The following is a 7,793-nucleotide window of genomic DNA, read 5'->3' on the forward strand; positions in this document are numbered from 1 at the left end:
CCCCCGGGCCGGGAAAGTGCGAGCCCCACGCCCCAGCGCCCGCCGGCAGCGCGGCCGCCCCTCGCTCGCTCGCTCGGCGTCCCACTCCAAACTTTTTTTTATTTGTCTTTTAATTGGTTGTTATTCCTCCGAATGAATGATCTCTTCTTTCCTAAAAGCAAACACAAACTCCTTTGGTTCGGAAGAGGTCTCGGCGGTGCTTTTGGTTTCTCTGGAGATTTTTTTCACTTCACGGCAAAGATCTTTTAAAAGACACCTTTTAGCTTCTTTTACCACATCTCATTTCCTTATTTTCTTCCTTCCTGTTTTCTTGTCTTTTTTTTAACCCCAAGTTGAAGGGGATTATAAAAATAAAAGAGTGAAACGCTTGCGGCTTTTTTTTTTTTTAATTCTCTCTCCTTTCAAACTCTGCGAACACCACCTCAAAATAATATACAAGTGTGTGAGAGGGGGAAGAAAGCAGCCAACAGCCCAAACACCCGCTCAGAACAGCTCTAACAACACGCTCTGTGTAGGTGACTTCTTTGACCAAATTTAGCAGCAGCTAATCATTAACATTCTGATACATATTCACAACCGTTCGCGGTGGATCCGCGAAGCATCCCGGGAGATGTAGTCCACCCCCGGCGACCGGGGCTGAGGATTCGTCCAGATTGACTACAATCACCGGCCGGCCACGCGACAGCTCTCAAGGGCTCGCCAAGCGCCCCGCCCACCCCCGGCACGGTAGGCGTCTCCAGCAACCAATCAGAGATGGTTGAACATTAATCGCCGTTCTGTGTTACTGCCCATCATTTCATTGCTGACAAATAGGGAGTCAGAGGGGAGGAGCTGGCCGTGCTGGATCCCACGTGGGGGCCGGGCGTCGTCCGCGGTTCAGACCAATGATCAGAACGGGTTGGAGTTGGAGGAGGCGGGGCAGAGATGGCCCGCCCAAGGCGGAGCTTTGCCTTGGCTGACGTTCCTTAGCGCGAGCGTTCGAACCGGGGAAACATTTGTTCAGCTGTCAATCAAAGTAACGTGGGCCTGGGAGAAGCGACGGCTGCGGCTGCTGTTACTGCTGCCCCGGCTACATCTTCAGAACTGGGGGTTGGTAGCGGTGGTGGCGGCAAAATGAAGAGGGTGGAGGGGTCGCTGAGACTGGAGACTGGTCAGAAGATCTTCCGAGTCTTGTCCCCCCTACCCACCCTCCTTCCACCCAAACACCCTCGGCCCCTCTCTCCGCGACCGCGCCAGGAATGCGGACTAATTAGGGTCCAGTGTCTCCTTAAAGAGACAAGCTCGGCCTTGTGTAACGCGCTGAAACCCCTGTTGAGACAAGAGAGGGAGGATCACGCCGGTCCCACTTCGTTCGGTTCACATCAATTTTACGCGCCGCTGGAGCCGGCATAATTTTCCGTGTGAACGCGGACTCGGGCCCCTGTTCTTGTTTAGAGCAGAAGACAGAGCTGCGAGAAGCTGCCCCGGCGGGGGGACGAGGAGCCAGCGAGAAGGGCGCCCCTCGGAACTCGGGGAGGGTTGTGATTGCCGTTTAACCCCCAACGAGACAGCTCCCCCCAAGCAACTCACGAATGATTGCCCCAAGATGCTCTGTCCCGGGGTCCCAGGGAAGAAGATGGATTCTCGGGATGGGGCTCAAAGGGTCGCTGGTCTTCCAAAGAAACTTTGGCGTGGGGGAGGCCACAGGCACGCGGCTGACTCCAGCCGCTCGGCCCTAGAGCGGTGTCATCCCGCGCAGCCAGCGGCCTGGGGAAACTGACGCCCCTACGCGCTGGGATATGCTTTTCCCCCTAGGTCGGTAGGGAAGAAAATTGCCTTTTTCCCACTCTTGAAGGAACAAGTGAAATCTGTCGCGGTTAAAATGGGCAGGGGCCTAGGCAGACCGTGAGTCGCGGCAAATTGGCCATCTGCGAAAACGGAGGGTTGGGAGGTGGGAAAGATTAGACTGAAGGCAGAAGATCGGAACCAACTGGAGATGGAGGGTTAGAGTCCCTAGAAAATGGGCTAGGGAGGTGGAAACGTAGGCGGATTCGATAGCAACATGGGGAGACCCATGCCAGGTAGAGCCTCTATCTTTAGATGGGGGCTGCCTCTGTTTTTATGGGAGACCCTGAGCCTCGCAAGCTTTTCTTGCCACGCATGGTCTAACCTTAGGTGTTGGGGAGGCAGTTGGAAAAAGTTAATTGGGGTTGGCTAATTTTAACAGTCTGGATCTTGAGCATTCCTTACTGAGTGTCCTTTACCTATTGTGACGAGGTATTGGCCGAGTTGGTTAAGCATTAGTGGAAACCTTTCTTAATAAATATCCCTTGCCTCAGTGGATGAATCAAACAATGACCTAATGTCCTACCTAACACTTTTTATGGGTGGCTTCTAATGCTTGGAGAGCTGGTACAAAGGAAGGCTATTATGAACTTCACCTGACTCTAGGTTTTTAATAAAATCCTGGAAGTAAGCGTTCTTGTAATGTTTCAGTTCACCAAATGCCTTTCCCATCCCCAAAATAAGGACTCCTTGGACAGTTTTCTGAACATCCTCTGTTCAATACATGTACATACCCGGATACTGAGTACTTGAAATGTGACCAGTGCAAAATGAGATGTGCTGTAATTCCCTGCACAGCAGGTTTTGAAGAGTCACTAAAAAAAGAGGAAGTGAAACAGTTCAATAATTGTAATAACTGCATGTTGAAATGTTAATATTTTGAATACAATCAGTTAAAATAGTTGACGAATTAATTGCCTGTGTCTTTATTTTTTTAACACAAGTAGTAGGAAAGAATAATTACTATATGTAGCTGATCATTTCCATTGGACAGCACTGTTTTGAAACACTCCCAAGAACCAACTGTCAGAAGTTTTGCAATAAGAATGAGACCTCTAAGAATACCCTAACTACCATACTTTCTCAGTTTTGTTATTTGCTCCTACAGGGCTTTTCAATAGTTTGCTAAATAACCCAGAGTACCTCTATGGAAAGTTCCATGTTTTGTGTTCTAGCCAGAACATTAGCAAGTTCCATTAGAATAGGTGCTCACACTGCATTCCAAATCCCTAGCATGATGTCTGGCAAATAGTTGGTGCTCAGTATTTGTTCATGGCATTAAGTGAATGCTATATTGTGTCAATATAGAAAGTTTCTGTTCATTTGAGCCATATTTATTGAAATTCTATGGACTTTTTTCCCAGGACAAGGAACGATAGTCCTAATAATAGAGCCTGAAGAGTTATTGAAAGGGTCAGTGGACAAGTGGGAAACTTTGCTCTGTTAGGAAATATCAAATAGCCTACAGCAGGGACCTTTCTCCTAACCTCTCGCAACAGTTTGTGTCAACAAAAAAAAATGGCTACAGAAACCAAGATGTCTCTCTATTTTTATTAAGTGCAGTTTTAAAGTACAGCACTTGGGAAATTTTCACAACATGACCATGTAGCAAATTTACATAACTTGAAGTGATGTCTCAGAAAGAGGGGGCAATGTTTCCAATCTACAAGTGATACAAACAAAGATAACACATTGTTTTCACTTATATTATATATTATAAATCATTTCTTTTTTATAATATTCTAGTTTATTTTTTACATTATTTTGTGCATTTTTTCCCATCTCAGTTGCAATCCCCTTGGGCTTCCCATCACCAAATCACCCATGTGCCATCATAGAAATCATTTATTTTTTCTTATCAAATATTTAGTGAACACCTAATTATGCCAGAATAAGGGAACGCACAGTAAAAGTGGCTATTTTTTATTTCTTACCTTATAGTTTCAAATGATCTCTTTGCCTGCTCTGTGAAAATAGATCTGGGCCTTTTTAAAAGTTTCCTTTGCCAGCAGGTTCCAAAACTTTGTCAATAGAGAGCACTGGAGAGACATCACGGGAGGAAAATGTGCTTCCTGGTTCTGGTTCCCTAGCTAGTCATATTCCTATATGACAGGTACCAGTACCAGCAACCCCTTCCTAGCACACTCCCTCAGCCCTTTAAGTGGTTTCGGAGCTAAGGTCCTTTGAAGACAAAGCTCTAAACAGCTTTCCCTTGGTACCCCAGGGGATGGATTTTCAGCGAGTTCTGAGTTCCAGAGTGTGATTCCCTGACAAGTTCTGGGAGACCAGTTTCCAGCAGAGTCCACTCACAGAAACTATGCTCTTTCAAGGTCTGGATCCCAGTCCTTGGGTGTGTGGGATCTTGAGGGCAGAGGAAAGGGGCTTTGCCTTAGGAGTAGTGGCTGCTCCTTATAGCTGCTATTTTGTATTCTTTAAGGTTTTCTTTAGCACTTATTCACATACTTTTTACTCCCAATTATTATAGTTAATAATACTTTATATCAAATTTTCTTTGTCAAAGGGTCAGGAAAAAGACAAAACTTGCAAGCTGACCTTGGATCTGAGTCATAAGAAAGGGTGGAGGAGAGAGAGGAGTCAAGACGGGAAGGAAGATGGTTCACAGACACTATGATGGTAGGAGAACTACAGGGGAGAAATCAGATACTGTCTGAAAATTAACAACGTTGTTTCCAAAAAGTGCATTAAAAAAAAAAGAAAGAAAGAAAACTTTCTTTGTTGAAATTGCTGAGTACTTTTTCTCCCAATTGCATTCAGACTGAAAGAACACAAATCATAAGCAGTCTTCCTTGTTAAATTTTATATTCTGACCCAAGGTACACAGTTAAACAAGTAGAGGCATATTTTGAAGATGGTGGTACTTGCTAAAGAGAAAAATAAAGCATAGGGGTATAGGAGTGACTGGAGTCACAGAACTAATTCAGATGGGCATTGCTGGAATGCTTCTTGGAGAATGTGACTGTTAGGCAGACATCTGAACGCCAAGAAGGAGCCAGCAGAGATTACTGAGAAGCAAATTTCAGGTGGATGCAAATTTCACATGGAAGTGTTGGTGAATGTGTGGATTTTTTCAACACTGGTGTGCCAAGAGAAAAAAACAGTGTTAGATCAGGTTATGGCACATCTATGGATCCAGCTTGCTTTTAACTGATAAAGACATTTGTTTCTATCCTTGTCTTCAATAATCACACCTTATGTCAGTAATAGTCCTGAGAGTCAGAGAGATCCTGAATTTCTCCAGCTAATCTAAACAATCACTTGTCTGAATGTTTAAAGGAGCTGTGAATTTATTTATACTCCACATTGATAAAGCAAATTTTCTTTAAGAAATATTGTTAAAAATGACTCATTTGCTTGAGAAAAAATCATTCTCTGATTTCCTTGAATCTAGAAGAGATATTTGAAAGCTGTTTCTGTTCCATTGCAATGCCTATAAGTGAACAAGGTATTATTATCCCCACTTTAAAGATTAATCTACTGAGGTTCAGAAAGAAGTAACTTGCCGGAGGCCATAGAGCTTTTAAGTATTGAAGCAGAGACCAGAACTTCTGTCTCCTACCTTCTTATTTCATACCTATATAAAACTCTAGTTCCACAAGCTAGGATTCAATTAAAGTCTATAGTTTAAGCACTACCCAACTCACCTGCATGGTTTACGCCTTTTCAAGCAGATGTTTTATTGCTAAGATGAGGGTAGAGGGTGAATCAGGGAGATGATTGTGTTGTAGCTGCAAACATGCAAAAGCTGAACCTGAGGATTCCCATAGCTGCTTGAAGCAAACCGGGCTCCCTCGTTCTCTCCATCTCCAACCTGGGACTCTGATGGTTTGATAAACACAGTTGAAGAGAGATGAACAATGCTTAAGCACTATCCTTTTACTTTCCACTAACAGCAGGGTTCACACCTATTCAGCTGCTCTCCCCATGCCTTCCCACAGGCTCCCACTCTTGCTAACTATCACAACAGCCTGCAGGGCAGATATTACAGGAGAAAAACTGTGTATTTACTTTCTAAAATGGGTGAGATGGGAATGGGGTAGGTGCAGGAAAGTATAACTAAATACCATACTGCTTTGTAATGAGAAAATGATTTATGAAAGGCCAAGATTAGCTTCAGTGGAAATGGGGTTCAATTCACAATCTTCCCTGATCTGGTAAGCTTTGGCTTGTTCCTTTAACCTTTCTGATTTAATCCATATGTATTCTCATCCATAAAGGAAGTGTGATGGCTAAATTCTTCTCTACTAAGTGCAAATAGTTTCAGGTTGAAAAGTGTTGTGTTTTCTAGTTTGGGAGTAGCATGGATCAAAAAGAAAAGATTTTGATTCGGGAACTTCTGCTATGTTTGATCATTTTTTTCTTTTTCTTCTTTTTTAATAACACTTCCAAAGAAATTAATTTCTGTGATGAATATTCTTTCCGAGGAAGTGGATGCAAACATATTTTGTTGAAGACTGGTTCGTTATCTTATAAGATGGTCAAAACTGTAAGAGTCTATCTATAATCTTAATACCAGTGTGTGGATTCACATTACTACTACTTAATTCAGGACTTATCCTTAATATTATGTAAACTGGAATGCTTCTAGTAGATCACATGATTTAGTATAAGTCTGTGTAAAATTGTGTGCATAAGCCATCACCCATAGAATACTATATAGTCCAGGGCACCACTACTCTTATGAAAGCATTTTGATATCCTGGGAAATTTTCATTCTTGCAAATTCCCTCTCCTCCTTCACTGCTTAGAACAAGATTTGAATGCTTTTAGTATGTGTTTTTATTAAATATGTCCACAAGAGAGATGATTTGACACCTTAGTTCAGTATAGACTACAAATACATACATTGTGCCATCACATATTATATTTGGTAATGTAAATGCACTGGGAGATAAGAAGAATGTGTATTAAAATCTCCATTTAACAGAGTAGGAAACTAACATTTGGAGAAACCAATGACTTCTTGCCAATGGTAAAATTATTTAATAATAAGTAAATAAGCTAGGACTCCATATTGAGCTTTCAGATTCTAGGTTTTTCCATATCATTAGAGCTGCCTTTTATTGTCTTATGTTAATTATAATGTTTGTGTTTTACCAATTGCTTCCATGTATTCTTCCTTCTAAGACCCTCTTAGGTAAGGAGAACAGGTATAATTATGAAAACTGTAACTCAGGAAAATAACTGATTTGACCCATATATAAGTATAGGTACACATTAACTCTATAAAGTACAGTTTTATATGTAGTCACAGAATGATAATAATAGCAATCCTAAAAGATACAAAATTAGAAAACATATAGAAATGTGTTCTTGGTAAAATCCATGTGTCAACTAATTGGATTTCCTCATCCTCCAGTATGTTAGATTCCTTCCTCTTGTAACTTTCAATAAGAATGTTTCTCCACTAACCATGTAGAATCAGAAACCCAACATACTCAGTCAGTAGGTCCAGAGATTCTGGAGGGTCTGTTTCTGTTTTTCTAAATCATTATAGACTTGGGTCTCTTGTTTCCAGTGAAAGCTTGTTCTCCACTTTGTCCTTTTCTGTGCCACACTAGACATTAAGATGTCCTTTTGTATAGTGCCCCTTGACACAAATTGTATAACGAACATAGTTTTACAAAAGGTTTGTTTTGGGTGGTAGAGGGAGTTAAAAATTAGAAAGACAAGCAAATGAAAGTAGAATTTTAACTATCCCCTTGGTTATCTCTGGTCTCTGGAGCTGCTCAGCTCTAGACACCACTCATCTGTTCTCCTTCCCTCCACTCCTTTCATAGAAAAGTACCAATTGCAAGATTCCCCAGTTTAGTTACTACTGTGTAGCATTATTATAACTCAAGGTTCTGAACCTCACTAATTTATATTACACAAAAGAAAGAAATGCAGAAATAACTCATTCTCTATTCAATTTGTAGTCTTAGCCAAGCCCCTTTTATTTTATATATATA

The sequence above is a fragment of the Condylura cristata genome, unplaced genomic scaffold, assembly GCF_000260355.1.
Source record: "Condylura cristata isolate star-nosed mole 26May11 unplaced genomic scaffold, ConCri1.0 scaffold00006, whole genome shotgun sequence".
Classification (NCBI taxonomy): Eukaryota; Metazoa; Chordata; class Mammalia; order Eulipotyphla; family Talpidae; genus Condylura; species Condylura cristata.